This window comes from Dromiciops gliroides, chromosome 4 (assembly GCF_019393635.1).
Source record: "Dromiciops gliroides isolate mDroGli1 chromosome 4, mDroGli1.pri, whole genome shotgun sequence".
Taxonomy (NCBI): Eukaryota; Metazoa; Chordata; class Mammalia; order Microbiotheria; family Microbiotheriidae; genus Dromiciops; species Dromiciops gliroides.
In genome coordinates this window covers 105,708,061-105,731,552 of record NC_057864.1, presented here as the reverse complement: position 1 = coordinate 105,731,552, position 23,492 = coordinate 105,708,061, and the positions used below count along the sequence as shown (strand labels likewise).

Here is a 23,492-nt window from a genome sequence, read left to right as displayed (position 1 = left end):
CTGGGGACCCAGGTGAGGATGGGTGATGGCAGCCCTGATTGGGGGGCTGAGGGCAAGCAATTCATTCTCTAGACTGCAGGAAACACAACCCACTCTTCATCATCCATGGATGATTAGGTGATATGATAAAAATGGGCCAAATTATCTTCCCTCCTCTCTATCTCTCCTGCACTCAGTGGCAGACTTTCTGGCTTTCTGTTGTGGGCTTCTGGGGTAAGGAAGCTGGGTCAGTCGACATGAATAGAAAAATAAAAGAAAATAAATGCTAATCATTCAAGAAATAGCTTTTTAGCCAAGGAGATGCCAGAAGAAACTTGCGAAGTCTTTGAAAATATTCTAAGTATATGCAAAGAAAACTTCAGTCCTATCTCTCTCATACACCTGACCCAGGGTCTTTTGGAATTGCAAAGGGGAAGGGGGGTAATTTTCAGAGGCTCTGGTTACTGCACAGTTTATTGACATATTCTTAGATGACTAAGAGAAGTTTCTACCAGCCTCTTTGCCCAATCCCAACATTGGGGAGAGTTCATTTGCAAATCCCCATTTGACTAGTTGGAGTTATGCTTGCGTTTTTGTGTTAGGCCGTGCCAAAGATGTGCAGAGGCCCCCTGACCTCCGGAAGCATATGTCATAAGGTATGGCTGGTAGTTTACCCTTCAATCTCTGGTTCCCATGATAATATAATGTATAACTATGAGAGATATTAGAGCCATCTACTCAAAACCCCATTACTGTACATATGAGGAAACCAAGGTACAGAATGATTAAAGGATTTTGACCTAAGGTCATACAAGTAGAGAGAGGTGAGGTTTGAACCCACAACCTCTGACTCTGGATCCAATATTCTTTTCACTATGCCATGCTGCCTCCTATGGGCCAGCATTGGAACATACTTGTCTCTTTTCTCAGCATTATACAGGCACCACACCAGCCTTAAAGATAATGGGGCATAGAGCCCAAGGGAAATGCAGCAATGCCTTTGGCTATCCAGAACTAGCGGTAGCAGAGCATATGCTCACTCTTCTGGCCCTTACTCTACCTATAATACCATTAAATGTGCACTGGCTCAATCAAGGCTTCTTCAACACAGGATCTCTGCTGCCCCAAGACCATTCCACCATTTCACTCCCAAGAGGCCACTCCTGCAGAACCTGGCTCTTTCTGCCTGTTAGATATTCAGGCAGATTCCCCAATGGAAGCTTGGTGAAAGGGAAGACTGTCTCTATCCACTAAGCTACCAATTCAGTTTCAAATCCTGAATATTGTTCTAAGAAGACCTTCCCCTCCTTAGCTAACAGTAGCCATAGTCCAGAGAGCTTATAGAATTTTGTTCATGGTAACAAAAATGTCCAGCTCAGGACGAGAACTGAAGTCTCCCAACTCCAAGCAATATTTTTTCCCCTTCATACCACGACTCTTTGAATTTGTTGTTGCCAGGGGGGTTCAGACGGCAGTTTGAACTGGCTCCCTCTTCTCCACACAAACCTTTTCCCAGAAGCCTAGGAGTGCCTGGCAGGCACAAATATGTGATAACTAAAACCCTGCACCCCCAACAGGCCTCCTTGGCTCAGGCAGAAAAGTCAATACCAGTAGCTGCTCACAGGAGAACAAATGGCTTTAGGTGGTAGAGGTCAGTGGAGGGAGCAGATGCAACAAGAAGAATGAAAGGAAAAAGCCCCCAATTTCAGTGGAGCAAACTGTTCTCCATTGAGTGATTTGGAAGTTGATTTTCTGCGGTGCTTCCCACCCCAACCACTCAACACTCCCCAGGAAGATTATCTGGGTTGGTTAGCAAGGTTGGTATCAGCCCTTCCCTTCATTCTCTGCACATGCCAAATCAAGTGTCACAATGATGAATGATATGGAGATGGGGGATCTGCCTCTTACACTAGCCATCCATAACAGGGGCACCGGCTTTGTCCCGACAAAGACTAGGGGATGTTTGCTTTTCACTGTACCATCTAGGTAGGTGGGAATCTGGGTATGTTTTCAGCAACGAGCCACCAACTGTAGCCAGCAAGGCTTCATGTTCTTAGAACCAGAAAAGGTCCTGCTGAGTGGCTCATTTTAAATGGGCACTTTAAAAAGGCTATTTAGAATAATCCTTTTAAACACTACATCCAAGATACTCCTTCTCCAGGAAACAGAGGGGAGACTCAAACTGTGAATGACGTCTTAGATGCCGGGCCAGATTGGAAAGAATTCTCAAGTGCTGCTGTTTTTATAGGACATGTTTATCAATGCCATTTTTGGTATGAAGCCTCATGCTTTCCAAAACACTTTCACCTCCATTAACTTTTTTTTCTCTCCACTCAATATGCATTTATTGAGCACTTACTATGTACCTGGTGATGAGCCTTTCTTCACTTATATAGCAACAGTCCTCTTATAGCAATCATACTTGGCTCCTTACCAGAAATCCTTCTGTGCTGGTGGAATCTACCAGAATACCTCCATAAAGAGGCAGTGCAGTAGATAGAGTGCTGAGTCTGGAGTCAGGAAAACCTAAGTTCAAGCACCTTGCTAGCTGGGTGATCCTGGAAAAGTCACTTAACCTCGGTTGGCCTCAGTTTTCTCAACTATAAAATGGGAATGGGGAAGATTAAACGAGACAATATTTGTAAAGTACTTAGCATAGGGTCAGACACACAGGACATACTTAATAAAGATTTCTTTCCTTCCATTAATTCTCTAGATTGTCACAACGGCCCTGTAAGTAAAGATAACAGTTTTACCAATAAGGAAACTGAGCCACAAAATGGACCTGCTCAAGGATGCCCAGTTAATTAATGACAGAACCAGGGGCAGCTAGGTGGCACAGTGGATAAAGCACCGGCCCTGGATTCAAGAGGACCTGAGTTCAAATCCGGACTCAGACACTTGACACTTACTAGCTGTGTGATCCTAGGCAAGTCACTAGGCCTTAGAAGACAGTAAGGACCACAAAACCTTCATTGCCCCACCAAAAACAAATTAATGGCAGAACCAAGACAAGAATGGAGTTCTATTTTCCTGACTCCTACTTTTGTAGTTCTGTAATATAGTACCTCCAAATGAGTCCAGTCTTCATAATGAGACAGAAGCCAGGCTATGTTGACAGGGTCCCAAGTTGTTGCTCTTGCTAATTCTGTTGTTTTTCATTTGTGTCCAACTCTTTGTGACCCCATTTGTGGTTTTCTTGGCAGAGATACTAATATGGCTTGCCATTTCCTTCTCCAGCTCATTTTACAGATGAAGAAACTGAGGCAAACAGGGTGAAGTGACTTGCCCAGGGTCACACAGCTTGTGTCTGAGGCTGGATTTGAACTCAGGTCCTCCTGATTCCAGGGCCGGTGCTCCATTTACTTTGCTACCTTGCTGCCCTAGCTGTCTCAATAGTAGGAGACAAATGCTCATTCATTCATTCAAGGATGTTTTGAAAGACTTAGAGATGTTTAGCCTGGAGAAAAGAAGAATCAGGAGTTGGGGGAAGAAAAATCATTGTCTTCAAAGATCTGGAAGATGTCACATGGAAGACACATTGGTCTTGTTCTTTGGCCATAGAGGGCAGACCTATGACCATCTTCTACAGGAAGTCTTTCTCCCTTCCCCTTAATGCTGGCACTTCCCTCTGTGATGATCTCCAGTTTAATCTTTCCATAGCTCCTTTGTATATAGTTGTTTACACGTCGCCTTCTTCATTAGACTGGAAGCTCCTTGAAGGCAGATAGTCTTTTACCTTTCTTTGTATCCTCTGTTCTTAGTATTATCCCTGGCTCAGCGTACACACTTCATAAATGATTGTTGACTTGACTCAAATGAGTCTAAGTTACAAGGAGGAGGATTGTGTCTTACTACAAAGGAGAAATTTCCCAGCAATTAGAACTGTACAAAAAATGACAACTTTACAGTATTCCAAATGCTTTCCTCACAACAATCCTAAAAGATACATATATTTCTACTCTGGTAACTTATCATGAGATGACTACCTAAGTCAGTAGATGATCAAATGAGATGTTGTTCAGTTGTCTTCACTTGTGTCTCACTCTTCATGACTCCATTTGGGGTTTCCTTGATATTTCCTTCTCCAGCTCATTTGACAGATGAGGAAACTGAGGCAAACAGGGTGAAGTGACTTGCCCAGGGTCACCTAGCTAGTAAGTGTCTGAGGCCAGATTTGAACTCATGAGGATGAGTCTTCTTGACTCCAAGTACAGCACTCTATTCACTGTGTAACCTTATGTAATAGTGCTTTGCAAACCTTGCAAAAATTATTATTATTGTTTCAGAGGTTCTAAGATGGGTGTTAAATATGATCCTGGAGATAGACTATGTTTATGTTCTGAGAATCAAGCTAGATAAATATTTAGGCTCAAAACCAGTAGAATTGCTTCTCTCTCCCTCATTCCCCATAGCAAGTTGCCCAGTTTTGTTAATTCCACTTTCACAGTATTCCTTGCATCTTCTCCTTCTCTCCACTCACATAGCAACCACCCTAATCCAAGCCTTTATCACTTCTCACCGGGGCTACTGCATAGGCGAAGTTTTCTTATTGGTCTCCCTGCCTCAAGTCTCTCCCCATTTCCAACCCTCTTCCATGGCTATATCACTCCCAATGACTCCCTTATGCTTCCAAGATAAAACACAAATTCTTTTGTGGGGCTTTTGGGGGGGGGGGCAGGAAAATGAGGGTTAAGTGACTTGCCCAGGGTCACACAGCTAGTAAGTGTCAAGTGTCTGAGGCCGGATTTGAACTCAGGTCTTCCTGAATCCAAAGCCAGTGCTTTATACACTGCACCACCTAGCTGCCCCTCTTTTGTGGGGCTTTTAAAGTCTTTTGCAATCTGGCTGTGGTCTACCTTTCTAGGCCCGTTATACCTCATTCTCCTTCATATACTCCAGCCAAACCAGCTTCCTTGCTGTTCTTCATAGACAACATTCCATCTCAGGGCTCCCTCCATACAAGCTGCCCCCCAAGCTTGAGATGTCCTCCCTCCTCACCTCTGACTCTTGGAATTCCGAGCATCCTTCAACGTTGCGCTTAAGCACCACCTCATTCCTAAGGCTTTTCTTTCTCCCTCTGCTCCAGTTGTTATCCTTTTCCCCAAAATGTCTCATGTTTCTTTGAATATATATGCTTCCTCCAAAAAAAATGTGTAAATACTAGATCAGAGGGATGTTGCACATGTAGTTTCCTTAGTTTTTAGTTAATCATTTAATAATATATTTCATGCTATTCTTGTGGAAAAGATCAAAAAATGAGGACATCATGAGAAGAATTAGATGAATTTGACCAAGGCTGAATAGTCAAAGAGTAGTTGTTTTTAGTTAAATGCCCCTTCCGCAGGAGATTTCTAACGGAGTGCTTGAAGAACCCAGGCTTGGTCCTGTACTGGCAAATATTTTATCAGTGGCTTGGCTAGAGGCAGAGATAACATGTTCAAGTCTGAAAATGACACAAAGATAGGAGAGGCAGCGAATGATGCCTTAGAAGACAATAAGGACCACAAAAGCTCTTGACAGGCTGGGACATTCTTTCCATGTTGAGAAGAAAATTGAATAGGTATCCATGTCAAGTCTTACAGTTAGGTTAAAAAAATCAATTCTAGAATTATAGGATGGGGGAGACAGGGTTAGGGCAGCAGAAATCCTGGGGTTCTGGCAGACTGTAAACTCAATATGAGTTAATATTGTGTTGGGGCAGACAGAAGGGTTGGTTTAATATTGGGCTCCATTAAGAAAGGCAGAATTTCTAGAACAGCTTCCTTTTATGTGATCTCTTCCCCTTTTGAATGTAAGTTCCTTGAGGGCAGGGACTATCTTTCCTTTTGTTTGTATTTATATTCCCAGTCCTAGGGGGCACCTAGGGGACTCAGTGCATAGAGTGCTTCCTGGGCCTGGAATCAGGAAGACTCATCTTCATAAGTTCAAATCTGGCCTCAGACACTTACTAGCTGTGTGATCCTGGGCAAGTCGTTTAACCCTGTTTGCCTCAGTTCCTCATCTATAAAATGAACAACTCAGTGCCTGGCACATAGTAAGTGCTTAATCAATGTTTGTGGACTTCCTGACTAAGGAGGTGACAGTTCTTCTGCATTCTGTCCTGAACACACCAGTTAGGGAAAACAGTATTCAATTCTGGGCCCCAAAGTTTGAGAAGAACATTGATAGGGTGGGTGGAGGGGTGTAGAGGGAAGGGAAAATCCAAAGGAAGTCAACCAGGATAGTCCATGTTGTGTCACAATAAGCTGAAGCTCTGGGGAAGGCTTAGGCTGAAGAAAATTCAGGGGAAACATGGTTCTGTATTCAAGTATTCATAGGATTATCATGTTGTGGTAGGAGCAATATCTTCTAGGGTCCCTGCTAAATAAATTGGGTTATTTTCTTCTAGGTCCTCCCCTGTCTCCCACATAGGCTGGTTTAATTTTTCTTTTTCTTTTCTTTGCAGGGCAACGAGGGTTAAGTGACTTGTCCAGGGTCACACAGCTAGTAAGTGTCAAGTGTCTGAGGTCGGATTTGAACTCAGATCCTCCTGAATCTAGAGCCAGTGCTTTATCTACTATACCACCTAGCTGCCCCATTAATTTTTCTTTAAAAATATTAAAGGTGTACTCAAAACTAAGGGACTAAGGCTTGAACCATGACTATAGCTTTCTGGTGGTCTAAATACCAAAGGCAGAGCATGAAGAGGCAGGAGATCCAAGCCAAACACAGAGGCAAGGTAAGCTGTCCTCAACTGAATCAATGCAGTGTCCTTGCTGAATATACTTCCCACATTGTGGTTAAGAAAACCTCAACAGGTTTTGTTAACAGATAGATGGTCTATGAATGTCTCATGTTATTCCAGGCCCAAACCTGAACCACTGGGCTGGCCACCCACACACATAAAGGAAGGACTGAGCTGGTTATGTTTGGCCCCAGAGGGCAAAACCAGGTGGAAGTGAGGAAGAAGTCAATTTCAGTGTTATGTCAGGAAAAACTTCCTAATGCTTAGAGCTGTCCAGAAGAGGTATGGGTTCTCTGGGGAAAGGGTGGGTTCTCCCTAGGTGGAGGACCTCAAGTGGAGGCTGGATGACCACTTATCGGGTATGTATCAGGGATCAGTTTCATGAGATGCCTGCAGAGGCCCTTTTCAATTTTAAAAGTCTCTAAGTCTTTGAACGGAAACTCCTTGAGACCAAAAACTGTTTCACTTTTGCCACTGCATCCTTAGCACCTAGCACAGTGTCTGGGTACATGGTTAGAACTTAATAAATACTTTTTGACTGAAGATAATAAATTCTTTTGCCGTGAAAAGCCACAAAACCAAAAGAATAAATACAAAATGGCTCTCAGGCTGGGTTACCCTCCCCTCTTTGCTTCTGCAGTGATGGTGGGAGAGGGAAGAAAAGAAGCAGGAGGTGCTAAGCACCATGTCTATAGACATAAGCTTAGCTGCTCACCAGTCAAATGTGAAAGCCTATTCCAGTGACTAAGGAGACAGCTCTAGAGGAAGGGAATCATATTAATATTTACATTCTCACTCTAAATAATGCCAGAAGACAAAAGAAGTTTCACCTGAGTCAAAGGATGGCTTTACGAGTTCTTCACAGAGAAGCAAATAAAAGGATGGCCAGAGTTGGTTTTATTGTGTATTTAAAAGCAACAAGAAATATTATTTCATGGGATATTTGGTTGCTTTGTGTTACAGTGTTTATGGTGGGCATTTGGCAAAGACCCTCATGAAAGTAACTGCAGCATAAATGCTAGCATCTTCGCAGAGGACAAGGAAGAAGAGAAATCCTGTGAAGAATAAGACCCTGAAAATTAATCAATATACATTTTAATACTGAGAAATTTCAATGCAAAGATGGCCATAGAGCAAGATAAATGTTAAAAATATGGCTCAAGGGCAGCTAGGTCGTGCAGTGGATAAAGCACTGGCCCAGCTTTTAGGAGTACCCGAGTACAAATCCAGCCTTAGACACTTGATACTTACTAGCTGTGTGATCCTGGGCAAGTCACGTAACCCTCATTGCCCCGCAAAAAACCCCAAAACAAAACTAACAAACAAAAAACAAATATATGGCTCAGCAGTAAACAAAGAAGACCAAAGGATTCTAGACTATTTAGATGTTTCATGCCTTTATTTCAAGAATATCTATCTTCCCCAAGAAGAGAGATCAGAGGATTGGACATGGCAAGCTTGCAAAGACATCACAAAAAAAGAAATTGGTGATATCCTATCAGTAAGTAAACCACTGGTTACTGAAGTGGGAATCATTTTCTAATCAATTGTCTACTGTCAGCCCATCAACTTGTTAGAGAGAGATGAAAATAAATGTCAAATGAAAAAAATTAAAATGAAAAGATATAGCATGTAATTAAAATAACTTCAACTTGACTAAACAAGTTATAGCTGGCAAATGGGAAATGGATAAAAATACAGACCATCTACAGAAGTTTAACCTAGGCAAAATGAGTCAACACAATGAAAGGATCATCAGCATCTAAAAACCACTTCAGCTAGCAAATACTTGGTCTCCTTACCACTCGGAAAAGTATAGTGGGGGCAGCTAGATGGCACAGTGGATAAAGCACCGGCCCTGGATTCAGGAGGACCTGAGTTCAAATTCGACCTCAGACAGCTGTGTGACCCTAGGCAAATCACTAAACCCTCACTGCCCCTCCCCCCCCAAAAGGTATAATGGCCAGGACAATGCTATTTTAAAGGTTACAATTGGGGGGGGGGTAAAATCATGTGGAAGAAGATGTTGCAACATTATGAGTAGGAAAAAAACAGGAGAAAATTATTAGCAACATCACCTCATAAAATAAGAAATAGTGGAGAAAACAAGTTTACAGAAACCTTGGCAAAGAAACCAATTAAAGAGTATCATCCCCAAAGCATCTGAGAATGAAACTGGAAAGAAGACAACAAATAGATAAGCCTCTAAAGAGAAAACATGTCATGATTTCTATAACATTGTGTTTCCCCCATGAATGACAATGGAACCACCACCTTTGGACTCTAACACCATAGTGCTTTATGCACTTCACGAAGAAGTAGAAATGGTACCAAACAAAACAAAGATGAGCAAATGCAGCTGGACTAGGCCAAGTATACAGAGAATAGGATGGTGTTGGAGACAACACAGTTTTTAAAGTTGTTGAGGGATGATTTCTCAAGATAGAGGAAATACGGGAGACTACCAAATATGTAGAAAAATTACAGATATAATTATCCCCTAAATATAAGCAAGATAATATCAATAACAACTGGTCTTTATGCCTACTTTCCCATTTCTACAAAGTGTTTTTGAGAATAATTTAATTATGTAAGTCAGCTAGGTGGCACTGCAGTGGATAGAACACCAGGCATGGAGTCAAGAAGACTCATTTTCTGGAGTTCAAATCTGGCTTCATATACTTACTATCTGTGTGACCCTAAGCAAGTCATTTAACCCTGTTTGTCTCAGTTTTCTCATCTGTAAAATCAGCTGGAAAAGGAAATGGCAAACCACTCCTGAATCTTTGCCAAGAAAACCCCAAATGGGGTCCCAGAGAATCAGACACAACTGAACAACAACCAAAAAGTCCTTTCTAGCTTTAGCATTCTCTGGGTCTATAAGTCATTCATCCTTTTATCAAAAGAATGATTCTTTCATTTTCACAGAATTTCTGCATCAGAGATAGTGTGACAATGGAAACACATTTAGAGTTTGGGAATTTAGTATAGGAGTTAGACTTAGGAAGGTGGGTTCAAATCCTGACTCTAAGACCTCCTAACTGTGTAACCATGGGAATTCACTGAACCTCTCCGCGTGTTTCCTCATTTGTAAACAATGATGCTACTTCCCTCCCTCAACCAGTCACCTGGCATTTCCTAAGAGCCTACTACTCAACAATAACAACCGGGTAAGTCAGCTAAAGGTATGAGAAGGAAACCAGAAGGCTGTTCAAACAATATTTTTTACAGCCCCACAATTCACAGATGACATTTTTACAATCATTCCATTGACTGGAAGATGCAGAGAACAAAAGATCCCAATGTGTTGTGTTTTTTTTATTATTATTTTTTTAAACCCAACCCATTGAATCCAGTAGAACAAATGCTGCTCTAAAGGTTCTCCTGCAATAAGATGTCTGCCATACATGGGTTAAAATTAGACAAGATGACTTGAAAGATGAAGCAGAGCTACTTGGCTCCACAGCCTCCTGATTATTCATCTCAACCAAGGCACGTAAAATAGAGGCATATGTTCACCAGAGATATTTATTATTATCACAGCTCTGATAGGATTCTGACACCTGTGCAATGAGTGGAGGGGGGAGGGAGGGGTTAAAGTATGTGGATCAAGTATCATTTAAAGTACTTTATCAGGGCAGTCAGGTGGTTCAGGGTTCAGCAGATGGAGCACTGGCCCAAAGATCAGAAGGACCTAAGTTCAAATGTGGCCTCAGATACTTAACAGCTGTGTGACCCTGGGCAAGTTACTTAATTTGGATTGCTTTTAAAAAGAGTACTTAAAAAAAAGAAATTTTTAAAAAAGTACTTTATTTTAGAGTATGCTAATGGGGAGGAAAGGGAATGGGCATCTATGTTGTGATGGCCACTCTCTCTCTTTTTTTCCGGGGCAATGAGGGTTAAGTGACTTGCCCAGGATCACACAGCTAGTAAATGTCAAGTGTCTGAGGTCATATTTGAACTCAGGTCTTCCTGAATCCAGTGCCAGTGCTTTATCCACTGTGCCACCTAGCTGCCCCTGTGATGGACACTCTTGTTCATGATTTAGGTAGCCTGGAGACAGAAGTCATAGGAGATGGGGAGCTTGAGTAGTTGGGAGGCCATGATGTTCAAAGGGATAGGGATTGATACAGCAAAGACAACTATGAACCCAGTATTGAACTTATGGGATAAAAGAAAGAATTAGTTGGAGGTCTATAGGTTATAGCAACAAGGATCTGAACAGGGTGTTATGAATTGTCAAGGAGATAGGTTATCATCTCAGAAAAGCGGGTCTGAAAGTGGCAGTGGGGAACAAGGACTTTGCCAGCTCATCCTCTTGTCTTCATGTGTCAGGGGGATGTGAGAAAAAGAGCAGCAAGTCTCAGAAATAGGAGGTGGGGGAGGGGGCAGGGAAAATGTGGTGTTTTCAGGAAAAAGCTAGTATTTTTGGTGAGCACCAGAAGAGGAAAGGAATGTGAAAAGAAGAGAGCTAGAAGGAAGGGGTGTTTAACATTAGAGCAAAGTTCCAGAGGTTACCACAGGAAGGTACTAGAGAGGGCTATTATTGAGTTAGCTATAGGAGGAGGGAAGGGAATAAACATTTATATAGCACCTACTGTGTGCCAGGTACTTGCTAAGTGCTTTTACAAATGTTGTCTCCTTTGACAACATAGGCCTCATAAACCACCCTTTGAGGTAGGGGCTGTTATTACAACCCCCCCCCCCGCCTTTTACAGTTGAGAAACCTGAGGCAAACAGAGGTTAAGTGACTTGCCCAGGGTCACACAGCTAGTAAGGGTCTGAGGCCCAAAAAATGAGGGAGGTGGACCAGATAACCTAATAGAAAATAAGCTCTCTGAGGACAGGGAATGCTCTTATATTTTTATCTTTGTATCTCTAAATGCCCTGCACATAGTAGATATATAATAAATGCTTATTGCATAAATGAATCTTTAGGTCCCTTTCAGCTCTGAAATTCTACATCAGCTGGGTTTTTTGTGGGCAGAAGATGTCCTTTTTCAGTAAGTTCGATCGATGGTCATTCAGTACCATCAGAGCCCATGCTCCAAAAGTTGATTTAACAATGTTATGATTCCCCAAGAAACCTACAAACCAGTTATAAAGATAATACACCTTCCCAAGCAGGCCACAGAATCATAGATTTATAGCTAGAAGTGATTTTTGAGATCATCTTTCCAGCCCCCACATTTGATTAATCCAACAAATTTATTCAACAAACATTTATTAAGCACTTACAGTATGCCAGACGCTCTGCTAGATGCTGGGGATACAGAAAAAAATATTAGCTGTCCCTGCTCTCAGGACCTTACATTCTATTGGGGGGAAATGACACATACACAAAAAATTAAATACATAAATTAGATAGATGCATTTTTCCCCCTTTTGAGGGAAGAACTAGCAATTAGTAGTGACAAAAATAGAGGTGGCACCTAAGTTGAACCATGAAGAAAGTCAAGGATTCCAAAAGATGGAGGTGAGGAGAGAGTATACTCCATTCATAGAAAACATAACCTGTGCCAAGGGACAGGAGATACAATGTTGTGTTATGCAGGACATCTTGGCTATGTGAGATTTTTCTGTTTAAAGCAAGGCTTTTAGAGGCTTTTTGTTAGAGCTATGAGAGGTTTGTGTCCTCTCTTGTGCAGCTCCAACAGTAACATTCAGTCACTGGAAAATTCCTTTCGTTTTCTAATTTCTGTGATGCTATTTTTGCAAAGGTCTAGGCTTAAAATTGATGAGAATTGCCAGATGTTTTTCCTAGGATTTTCCTTTGGGTTTAGGAATGGGTTTTGTTGTGCCTATTGTTATCTTTAAGCTAGATTTGAAAGGATATAGAAGTGTTGGAGGAACTCCCAGCTCTGTTGTTTGCCATTAAAATTGGTGAAAAAGACTCATGGATTCATTGCTCTCATGTAAAGCCTGCACCATTCATAGGTGAAGAGATTTCAGATAGTTGTACATACTAGTCTGGGAGATAAATTAAGGGAAAGGTTAAGTAGGGTAGATTTATGATCTAATATCCAATTTTAATCTCACAGCTAGAGCACAGAATATGTGGAGAGTAATGCTCAATAAGTTTGGGAAAGAAGGTTGGAGCTCTTCTATTAAGGGCTTTTAAAAGACAAGAAGACAATTTTACTATTTTTCCTACAGGCAAGAAGGAGTCACTGAACTTCTTGAGCAGGGAAGTGACGTGTCTAATTAGACCTGGGTTTTAGGAATAGGAATTTGGCAGCTATGTGAAAGATGGGTTAGAAAGGAAAGAGACTGAATTCAGGAAGCTCTTGCAATCATTCGGCTAAGAGGAGACGAGGGCCTGAATCACAAAGCAGTGGCCGTGTGAGTGGAGAGATGGATGCAAATACACCATGGATGACAAATGTTGGCAACTGATTGAATAATGGGAGCAAGAGAACATGAAGATGCAAAGATGACTCTGAGGTCATGAACTTGTAATGAGTGACAGAATGGGCGTGCCCTCAATGCAAATTGGAAAGGTAGAGAAGGAAGAAAGAGTTCAGATTTTTTAGACAAAGAAAATAAGACCCAGGAAGATGAAGGGACAGGGGAACACAGACTTAAAAGCTGAAAGGACCTTTCCAGTTATCTAGTCCAATCTCTCTTTTTTCAAATGAGGACCTGAAGCCCAGAATCCTGAATTTTAGAGCTGGAAGGGGCTTCTGTAGCCATTTAACCCAACCTGTTCATGAATGGAATCTCTACTATAACATACTTATAAGTGGTTGTCCAACCTTTTCTAGAAGACCTACAGGAAGGGGAACTCACTACCTTCCAAAGCAGCCCATTCTATTTTGGGCGAGAAGTTTTCCCCGACTTCAAGTCTAAATTGGTCTTTTTGCAACTTCAACCCATTACTCCTTGTTATGCCTATGTCTGGTACCTCCTACACATGACAGCCCTTCAAATACTTAGTACCATGAGGCTTCTCTCTTCCTGAGGCTTCTCTCTTCTAAGCTAGACATGCCTACTTTCTTTAACCAATATTCCTATGACATGAGCTCAAGACCCTTCAATATGCTGGTTACCCTCCTCTGGACCCTTTCCACCTTATCAATGTTCTTCTTAAACCCTGGGTCCATAACTGAACAGAGTACTCCAAATGAAGTCTGAAAAGAGCAGAGTACAAAGGGACTATTCCTGGAATAGTTGCCCTTCCTAATGCAGCCCATGGTCACGATAGCTTTTTTGCCCCCCCCCCATCACAGTGATGATTCATATTGAGTTTGCCATCCACTAAAACCCCAGATCTTTTTCAGAACAACTGCTGACTATCATGCTGTGCCCCTCCCCCATCTCATATTTATGGAATTGATTTTTTGTGCCTGAGACCAAGACTTTACATTTATCCCTACCGAATTTTGTCTTTTAAGATTTCGCTCAATGAACTAACCTATCAAGATCCTTTGGGATCCCGTCATTAAATGTTTTAGCTATTCCACTAACTTTGTGTTGCCTACAAATTGGAGGAATATACCATGTATGCCTCAATTCAAGCAACTGATAAAACTGTTAGACAGCCCAGGACCAAGTATTAAGTCCTGGCGTATTCTACCTGAGACAACTAAAACATTTACAACTACACTTAGAGTCTGGCCATGCAACCAGGACTGAATCCATTTGATTGTATTATCATCTAATAAGATAGCTCTCATTCTCCACAAGAATATTTGGAATGGAAAACTTTTATCAAAAGCTTTGCTAAATGTCTAGGTAGACTATGTCCACAGTATTCCTCATTTGCTAGTTTAGTAATGGCGCCAAAAAAAAAAAAGGAAAGGAAATGAGCTTAGTCTGGCATGACTTGTTCTTAATGAAGTCATACTTGCTCTTTGTAATCGCTGCTTCCCTTTCTAGACACTTGCCAACCCTCTCTTCAAAGATCTATTTTAGAATTTTCCCAGAAATCAAAGTCAAGATCACTAGCCTATCACTTGTAGACTCTGATACCTTCCTCTTTTTTAAAAAAATAAGAACAACATTTACCCCACTCCAATCTTGCGGTTCTTTGCCTCTTTTCCATGATGTATCAAATAAATATTACTGACAATGACCTAGAGACCATATCTGCCAGTACATTTGGGATCCCTGAGCCAAGTGACTTCAATTTGTTATGGGTATCAATCAAAGTGTTCTTACTGTTTTTTAACTTATTTTACTATCAGTAATTTTTGTCTGTCATTCCCAATGTAAAGGCATTCTCCTTTACAGAGGAAACAAGCAAATTAAAAATTAAACAGCACTGCCTTCTCTGTGTATTATCAGTTGTGATAATTCCACCGACCATATACAGAGATCTTCTACCTTCTTTGGTTCTCCATTTTTTTCTCAATATAACTTTTTTAAAAGCCCCTCTTTGTTTTTCTTCATTTCCTTTGCAAGCCTGAGAGGAAAGGTGACTTGTTCAAAGTCATACTGGAAGGAAAGATTATAAATTCTAAAATTTTTACCACCTATGGGCAAGATACCACACCTGTAAGTCCTTCAACTAGCATTTATCAAATACCTACTATGTGACAGGCAGTGTGCCAAGCCCAGGGGATACAAAAAGAGGCAAACGACAGTCCCTACCATCAAGAAGCTCACAGTGCAATAAAGTAGACAACATGCAAACAAATTCTATACAAATAAGATGTAGACAAGATAAATTGGAGAGACCAAAAGAGGGAAGAAATACAGGGAAAGGCAGTCCTACTTCTTGTAGAAGGAGACTTTAGCGGAGACTTGAAGGAAATCAGAATTGGGAGATGGAGTGTTTTCTTAGAGGAAAAGAAAGGATGTCAGTGTCACTGGGTGGCAGAGTATATGGGTGGGGGGCATGGGGGTAGTGTAGAAAAGGTGGGAAGGGGTCAGGCTAGGAAGGGCTTTAGAAGCCAAACAGGATTTTATATTTGATACTGGGGGCAATAGGGAGCCACTGAAGTTGGTTGAATTGGGGGAGGAGGGAGGGGACTTGGTCAGGCTTGAGCTTTGAGGAAGATCAGTTTGCCAGGCTTACATAACGATCGTGTCTCACTAGTTTGGGTGAGAAGCGCAGAAGCTTCATTGGGACGGGCAAGATTGAGAATCTGCAATGCCAGGGAGTCCTGGGAAGCTTCAGGTGAGCCAACTAGCCTGGTTTAGAACCACAGTGACAGCAGAAGCTAAGTTCTGAGAGCTGCAGAGATGGGTTTTCCTGTGCCTCGTCAGCGCCCCCGTGTGATGGTACCGTGTAAAAGCACTGGCCCATCCATCAAAGGCTGCTGAGGTAAAGTTAGTTAGGCTGGGCCAGGGAACCTCATCTTTCAATGGGGCTTTGGAAAAGCCAGATCAGGGTTTGGGAGACAAGAGGTTAGACAGAGATGTAAGCAAGAGGCCCTGAGCCAGGAAAGTTTAAAGTCAGTGGCAGCTGAGTCACCGTCTCCCTGCAGGGTAGGAGTGAGATGCTTTTTTATTGGGGGGGGGGGGACTGCACTTCCATGTCTGCCTCAGGGAAGACAGATGGAAATTTTTTAGGAGACAGTCTTCAGGGCTGTTTGAGCTCTAACCGGCTTTGGTTCAGCAGATGAAGTCAGAAGAATTTTGTGATGGAAGGCACTGTGGTGGGGGAGGAGGAAGGGATAGCCTTACATAGAAAGCTCTCTTTTGAGCTGAGCTTTGAAAGAAAGAAGGGAATCTAAGAGGTTGAAATTTGGAGGGAGATGTGGGGTGGGGGTGGGGGGTTGGGCATATTCCAGCCTTGGGGGAAGGGCAGTGCAAGGATAGGAGATGGAGAATGATGCCTGAAGTACAGCCAAAGGACCAGTCGGGCTAAACTGAAGTGTGGCAGGGAGTAATGTATAACCCAGCTTCTTAAGCTGTGGGTCAAGTTGCATAACTGAATGTGGGGGGTCGCGAAAAATTTGGCAATAGTAAAAGGTTATGTATACCTATTTTGTATATCTACATACCCAGAGTCATATAAAAATTTCTCAGGTGAAAAAGGGTTATGAACAGAAAAAGTTTAAGAAGCCCTGATGTACAATGGTTTGGGTTGTGGGTTTTTTTTGTTTGTTTTTTAGTGAGGCAGTTGGGGTTAAGTGACTTGCCCAAGGTCACACAGCTAGTGTTAGGTGTCTGAGGCCGGATTTGAACTCAGGTACTCCTGACTCCAGGGCCGGTGCTCTATCCACTGCGCCACCTAGCTGCCCCCAAGAAGCCCTGATGTACAATGAGTAAGTTGGAGCCAGGTCTCCAAGGGCTTTAAATGCCCAACAGAGTTTTGTTTTTGATCCTAGAGGTAATAGGGAGCCCCTGGAGTTTATTGAAGAGGGGAGTGACATGGTTAGAACCATATTTTGTCGTCATTTTGGCAGCTAATAAAGAGGATAGGTTGGAGAGAAGATAGCCAACTTCTCTATTGTTAAGTTGAGAAATACCCCTTAACAAGGAGTCAGTGTTAGATGTTTTTCATCTTTTTTTTTCTGATCCACTTTCTAGGATAGCTTTTTTCTTGATGGTACCTACGGATCCTTCATTTGCTTTCTCTGGGGCAGGGGGTGGATTTGTAATCAATCAGACTCCCTGATCTGAGTAACAAGTAACTCACAGGATAACAAACTTAGAGCTAGGAGGGACCTTCTGTTGGCTCTGGGAATTCTCTCTGGCTGTCCCCCATGCCTGGAACACTCTTCCTCCTTTGATCCAAGAGCTGACCTCCCTGGCTACCTCTAAGTCCTAATTAAAATCTCACCTTTTACAGGAGTCAGATTAGTTGTTGTTGTTGTTGTCAGCCCCCAACCACTAGTCCTCCAGGCTGATAATGACTTCATCCCTCACTCCCAAGAGCTCTAGCAATGGTTTATAGACAAGGGTGATGGTAAATGTTTAACAACTGGCTGCAGAGGGAGTGGCAACTGGGACAAGGGAAATGTGTGTGCACAAATACTTTTAAGTTTAATTTCATTATTATGATTTCCTTAAGCCTAGAAATCAAAATAATAAATAAATCAAGCCCTAATGTCTGAAATTTAAATGCTCACGATGAAATTTTAACAACCGACTTTCCATGCTCCAGCAGCATTCTGCCTCTCCTCCACTGCTCACCTATTCTTTAGAAATGAGACTTAAGGGGCAGCTAGGTGGTGCAGTGGATAGAGCACTGACCCTGGATTCAGGAGTACCTGAGTTCAAATCTGACCTCAGACACTTGACACTTACTAGCTGTGTGACCCTGAGCGTCACTTAACCCCAACTGCCTCACAAAAAAAAAAAAAAAGAAGAAGAAATGAGACTTAAATCCTCAGGGCCTTAGTGTTCTTATCCATAAACTAGGAGCAATCACCTAGAATTCTCCTCCAACTTAGTCTCCAGATTTCTGAGGAAAAACAATGTTTGCTCTGCAGGAGTCAGCTCAAACCTCAAAGTCTGAGGGCCAAAACAACTTTTTTCCCCTAGGGAAAGGTAAGCCTCCTGAAGTCAAGAACTCATCTATTTCATTTTGTCTACATTTAAATTCATTTGACTCTACAGTTCCCAGCACAGAGTAGGTGTTTAATAAATGCCTGTTGAATCCAATTAAATCGAATTGAAATAATAGCAACATTTTAGAGTTATTTTGAATCCATAATCCCCTGTGCCCTGTCTTATGAGTAAGATCCATCATAAAGACCATCCCCTGAACTCAGCTCCCTCTCCCCAACACTCCAAAGGGAAATATAATAATAATAATAATAATAATAATAATAATAATAAAACTAACCTTTACATAATGCTTCAAAGTGTACAAAGGGTTTTTATATTATCTCACTTGACCCTTGAAACAACTCTGTGAGGGAGAGACTATTGTTGTCCCCATTTCACAGATGAACAAACTGAGGTTTAGAGAGAGGTTACGTGACTTGCCCATGATCACACATCTATCGTTTGTTAGAGGTAAGACTCGACCCCAGGTTTCCTCTAACTGCAAGTCCAGTGCTTTATCCACCATTCATTTGATTGGCAGACATTTACAATGCACCTACTATGTGCCAGATGCTGTGCCTAGGTGAGGATAAAAAAAACCTAAAAACAAAACCGTTCTTTGCCTTGAAGAGCTTTCTTCCTGGGCAAACATGCACACGGAAATTTAGAGATGAAATCTATGCAAAGTAGAGGCAAAGTGACTTCCAAGGGGAGAGTAGGAGGCAGCTGGGTGGGGAGGAGCTGATTGAAGACTGAGGCCAGCTTTGGAGAAAGCAGAGGATTTGACCCAGGTGAGGGGGCCCGGAGTCCACTGCAGGCTGTGTACCACTGACTCTGACTAGATTACTTCTGGGGTCCTTCCAGGCTCTATCTACTCGTGCACCCTCCACTGCTCGCTCCCTCTTTGTACATGAGACTCTTCGGTCCTCTCAGCCTCAGTGTTCTCATCTATAAATTGGGAGCAATCACCCTGGCTTCTCCCCCTCTTTATTTTACTGCCCACTCCTGGTGGAGATAGTTACCTGCTCCATGCAGGTTGTCACCAGGCTCCTAGCCGGGCTGCTATTCCACGACTGTTAAACATAGGGAAATGCGTTGCAGGGAGAGGAGGAAGAACTTTGGGCAAGGCTCCCTTGCCAGCTGGGGGTTATTCTGAGAGCTCCTAATTACCTAAAGAGATGGGTTAAAGGTCCCAGGCTCTCCCATAGCATGGTGGTGTGTCAGGTGAGCTGAGCCTGGTGGTCATCTCCAAGTGAGAAAAGAACTCAACCAAGAAGTATAAAAAAAAAATCAGATTGTTCTGGATGTGAAGTCAGGGGAACTCTGTCCAATCCCCTGCTCTGTCATTTACTCTCTATGTAACCATCGGCAAGTCAGTTTAATCCTCTGGGCCTCAGTTTCCTAAACTGTACAATAAGAAGTTTGGATTGGATGACCTCCAAAGTCCCTTCCAGGTCTCAATCTACAACCCTACAATGAAAGGTTTATTATTAAAAACAATATGTTGCAGTAATAAGCTTGCAAGAGAGGAGAACGCTTCTAGTAAGGGCAGGGAAGGTAACTCAGCTTGATAAAAAGATGTTGTCTAGCTCTGGCTGAGCTGGCAAACGTAGCCAGGCTTGTGGAAAACAAACCTCAGCTTCACCCCAGCCTGTGCTTACTCCCAGAACTGCCAAGTCCAGGAACTCAGAGTCTCTTCTGTTGTCTGCTGATAGCTGCTCAGGACCCCCAGGGACCTGCTGGCTCCTCTGACACTGCTTGTATTACCCATCATTCTCTTTGGCACAGCTGACCCCACCATAGTCCTGGACGAAAGTCGACAGGGCTGGGACGTTGCTCACCACCCATCCCCGGAAGGGGGTGGCTGGGTTCCAGAACACTAATGTAGGAACTCTGGGTCTTGATGGAAATTCTGTCTCCAGAATCCTGCAGGAGAAGCAGGAGAGGGGAGAAATCTCCCAGTCACACCCGATGATCTTGGATCATCACGTAGAACCAGTGATGGTATCAACCTTTCCAAGTGGCAAATAAGACCCAGGCTGTGTGTTACAGGGCTAGAATACCTAGTCTTAGAGTCAAAAGAGCTACGTTCAAATGCTGTCTCAGATGTATGGATGATGGACACTAGGAAAGCCACCTGAATGTTCTTAGCTTCAGTTTCCTGATCTGTAAAGTGGGAGAAATAATGCTTGTGCTACCCTACTTCCCAGGATGGTGATGAGGGGCACTATGGAAACCTTAAAGTACCAAATATAAAGGATTATTCATATTGTTATACTATTATTGTTGTTATAATTTGTCAAATGGCTTAGCAGATAGAAAGCTGGCCTAGAATCCTTAAAATATTATATAAATGTGAATTAACATCAATATTGTTGTTTGTTATTTTTATTATAACTTTTGAGTCAACGCAGCCTGCGATAGAGACCTAGGAAGACCTGGGTTCAGGTCTCATTTCTGATACATCCTGGCTATGTCACCCTGGACAAGTCACTTGACAAGTGCACTAGGAACTCTCTCATACTAAATTGCTGAGAAGGGGCCGATGTACTGTTGTAAGAGTTTCCTCATCGGAGATCCTTACACCAGTGAAATAATAGGTTTAGTACAAAAAAGAAAATAAAATCCTTTAGCCATACACTCTCCTCTTGCTTGTAAGGACTCAAGAGGACAAAGCGAGCTGACCAGAAAAGGCACTGCCCTGGCCCCTTTCCAAATCCCAGAAGCATGGTCTCCCTATCATTTCCATTAACATCTACAGAGAGAGGAGCTGGAGTGTTGAGTGGGAGGATCAGAGAGAAGCCCAGTTAGTCCAGATGGAGGATTACGGGAGAGAAGAATAATGGACAGCAAGGCTGGAAAATACATTGGTGAAGGGCTTTACGAGCTAAATTTGACCCTAGAGGTAATGGGAAGCCATCGGAGTTTACTGAGTAATAGAACGATACATGGCCAGATCTGTGATGGAAGAAAATGACTTTGGCAGCCGTGCAGAAGGATTGAAATGGGGAAAGCATTGGAGCAAGAGACCTGTCAGGAGGTCACCGCTATAGTTCAGTAGAGAGACAATGAGGGGCCTCAACCGAGCTGGTAGGTATAAGAACACAGAGAAGGGGTCAGATGCAAGAGATATTAGTCGGTCAATAAGCATTTATTAAGCGCCTACTCTGTGTTAAGTGCTAGGGACATGAGGAAAGACATGAGACAGGCCCTGCTTCAAGTAGTTCTCAGTCCAATGTGGGAAACAACAGGCAAACAGCTATATACAGGATAAATAGGAAATAAGTAACAGGGAAGACACTAGAATTAAGAGGGTGGGGAAAGGCTTCCTGTGGAAGGAGGGATTATAGTTGGGACCTGAAGGAAGCCAGGAAGCAGAGGTGAGAAGGGAGAGGATTCTGGGTAGATAGAGAAGTTAGGGGGCAGCTAGATGGCACAGTGGATAAAGTATCAGCCCTGGATTTAGGAGGACCTGAGTTCAAATCCAACCTCAGACACTTGACATTTACTAGCTGTGTGACCCTGGGCAAGTTGTTTAAACCTCATTGCCCCACATTAAAAAAAAGAAAGAAAGAAAGAAAAGAAGAAGAGAAATTAGGAGGAAGATGTTTCTACCTTCTTACCTTCTCCTGCCCCTCCCTCATCTCCAACCTCAGGTGAGGAGTTACCTTCCCTTTGACCTCGGGCCTCCCATCTCCTGCTGAGCCTGTCTCTACCCTGCTGGCCTGCCTGTCTGATGCCTCAGAATCAGAGGTCACCCAGGCCTGCCCCAGCTCCTGACCATGGGTGCAATGTGTGTGGACACTGCAAAATTTGGCTACCAATAAATATGTGAGGTGAGGAGGAGTGAGGAAGTGAGGAAAACATCAAGCTTACAAACCTGAGAGGTGGAAAGAATGGTGGTGTCTTTAATAGAAATAGGGACCCAAGTGTATTTGTTTGGGAATAAGTCGGATCACATGAGAGGCAATGTGGACAGAGAGTCAGGGAGACTTGGGTTCAAATCCCATCTCTGCCAGAAGAGCTGTGCAACCCTACAGAAATCACTTCACTTCTAAGCGTCCAGGGGAACATTCTAAAATGATAATTGGCAGATCAGGTGCCCATCTGCATTGGTAGAGGGTGCTTCTTCCCTGCAGAAACCTACATGAATGAAACATAGGTCTTGTCCAAAAAAATGGCATCACGTATTTCACTGCAAGGTCCCAGAAACTAGTGTAGATGGTCACCCATTCACCCATTGTTATGTGACATGGACTCAAGGCCCTTCAGCATCCTGGTCATCCTGCCCTGGATGCTCTCCAGCTTCTCAATGTCTTAGTGCTCAGAACCAAGGACTATGAGACTATCTCCTCCCTGTTCCTGGAAGCTGGGCCTCTCTTCATGCAGCCTAAGGTCATCCATCATCAGCAGCCATTTTTTGGCCACCCCATCCCAGCTGCTGACTCGCTGAGCTTTTTGGTCCACTAAAACCCCCAGATCTTTTTCAGAATAATTCTTGTCTAGCCATGCTTCCCCCATCTTATACTTGTAAAGCTGATTTTTGGTACCCAAGTATTAGACTTTATATAAATCAGTACTGAATTTCATCTTACGAGGTTCAGCCCCAAACTCAAACCTATCGAGTTCCTTCTGTCACCTAATATGACATCTTTGTGACCCCAGTACTTACTTAGCACACAGTAACTATGACTCCTAGCTCTGTGTTGTCTCCAAAATTCATGAGTGCATCATCTGTGCTTTATCCATGTCATTGCTATAAAGACTAAACAGCACAGAACCAAGCAGAGGTCCCTGGGGCAAGGGGTGGGGTGAGATGCTGGGAAAATACTGGAGTAGAACTAAGTGGAAGACATGGAGTTGATGCAAAATGACCATAGCTGACCTTGTGGCTGAGAATAAAACTGTTGAATTCTTTCTTACCCCAACCCTTAGGTCTCTAAGAAGTCTGTATATGTGTGTGTGTGTGTGTTTGTGTATTTATTGTATATATGTGTGTGCATGTGTCCCTAGGATTTTTTTTTTTGCAGGCAATGGGGGTTAAGTGACTTGCCCAGGGTCACACAGCTAGTAAGTGTCAAGTGTCTGAGGCCGGATTTGAACTCAGGTACTCCTGAATCCAGGGCCGGTGCTTTATCCACTGCACCACCTAGCTGCCCCTTGTCCCTAGGATATATTTTTTTTTTGGTGAGGCAATTGGGGTTAAGTGACTTGCCCAGGGTCACACAGCTAGTAAGTGTTAAGTGTCTGAGGTCGAATTTGAACTCAGGTACTCCTGAATCCAGGGCCGATGCTCTATCCACTGTGCCATCTAGCTGCCCCCTGTCCCTAGGATTTTGATGCA

The 23,492-nt window shown here is 42.9% G+C and overlaps 1 protein-coding gene across 1 annotated transcript in view; it reads right to left on the bottom strand.

Moving 5' to 3' along the window:
- The window catches only part of RASSF5 (Ras association domain family member 5), a 113,666-nt gene that overhangs the window by 47,103 nt on the left and 43,071 nt on the right, over nt 1-23,492 (bottom strand). The gene's annotated exons all lie outside the window — the stretch shown is intronic.